The sequence below is a fragment of the Trypanosoma equiperdum genome (assembly GCF_001457755.1).
Source record: "Trypanosoma equiperdum strain OVI genome assembly, contig: ctg_960, whole genome shotgun sequence".
Taxonomy (NCBI): Eukaryota; Euglenozoa; class Kinetoplastea; order Trypanosomatida; family Trypanosomatidae; genus Trypanosoma; species Trypanosoma equiperdum.
Genome location: NW_027124932.1, coordinates 6,494 through 8,161, shown reverse-complemented (window position 1 = coordinate 8,161; position 1,668 = coordinate 6,494).

The window sequence follows — 1,668 nt, the reverse complement described above, 5'->3', positions numbered from 1 at the left end:
AGCAGTGCTGTTAGTGACCGTAAATTCTCTGACATTTTTTATACGCAGCGAACGTTACCAGCTGGTGTCGATTTTCCTTTCTGAAATTGTAAGTTTTTTATTCGGCGGAATAAATTTCTGGAAATCCCCGCCGGTTATATATTCTACAAATTGAGATTTATGCAAAAGCAGTTGCGTTCCTCATTAGATCCATACACTTTTTTAGAGCTTTTCTCGGCAACCTCTTTGCGCACAATCGTTGTTTAACTTCGAAAATCAACGAAATACAACCCGTGGACTTGTCTGTCTCCACGTCAAAGTTTCGTATCTGGATTTTCAGCTTCAGACCCTCTGAAAAGTGAACCAAACTTGATTTTGTCGGCTCTTGTCCAGTACGTTTGCCGTTCTTCTGCAGTTATGAGTTCTTTACCAGTATATATCTGTTAATTACTCATAATAATACTTGCGTAGGGCTATTGAACCATTTTTTGAAGAACGATGTTTTACCTGCTATTTTCAGTGCTGTTTGCCGTCTGGTCGTCATTTTTGTGGGTTCTTATGGCCGGGTCTAGTTGTCAAAATAGTCTTGCAGCTTGATGGTTGTGCTGCGTGTCGCCTTCTGCGCCGTGTTTTCTACTTGATTTATTTCTGATTTAGTAGATTAAATTCTTTTAAAACATCGGGTAGTCTCCAAATGAAATCTATATTATTCAGAAAACTCCATTGATTTTGTCTATGTGTCGTTAAATTAAACTCAAAAATTGCTGAAATCTGTTAAGCTACAAAATAAGTATTGTAAATGGCTTCTTTTAACTGCTTTATGACTGCTACGGAGTATTCACAAGGGTTATTTTCCGTCATTTCATTTACACTCTAATAAATATACAATTTAGTATATGTTTATACCCTTTTACATGTTTAATTCTAGAAAAAAACGAAAATATTGCTGATGTATAATACATATTTGTAACTTCATGAGTGCATAGACCACTAACGCTCACCGTCTCCGCACTATCATGTGATAAAATAAAACACTATTATTACTATTTTTTTGATGCTTTTTTCTTGCTTTTGACCTTTCTAACTTTGGTGCTCTTTTTGTTTGTTTTCGCAAGATTTATTGCAATAATAACCTCTTGATTTGGTCTTTACATTTCGTGTGAATTGACTACGCATCAAAAAAACTCATATATATATATATAAATTGCAAGGTTTTTGAATACAGATAACTTATCACCAATATACAAGTATGAAATTTATGTGGTGTCGCTACGAAGCCTGTCTGCTTCATAGAGATTCTCTGATGGTTGATATGTGAGCTTTCTTATTTTTTCCACACCAGTGCTCCCTTTCATTGTTCTCAGCAGTATCGCCTATTTGCTTGAGAGAAACAAATGTAGTAGCTTCATTTCTTTGGACAGTGCTGTGCGTCTCATTATCATAGCCGGCTGCGTATTCTAACATTATTCTTCTTATTTTATTTCTGCCATTGACGGTGCTTGTAACCCTCAACCCTCCTGTATTTTATTTTATAATAATATTCCTGTTCACTTCCTTTCAACACTTTCTCACCTACTTATTGTAGTTAAACCCCGCCACTGTTTTAAATTCTTCCATATTGGTCATCTGTTCAGTATTTACTACTACCCCCATTATTATATTACTGTGTGCCCACTCACAACACTCTCC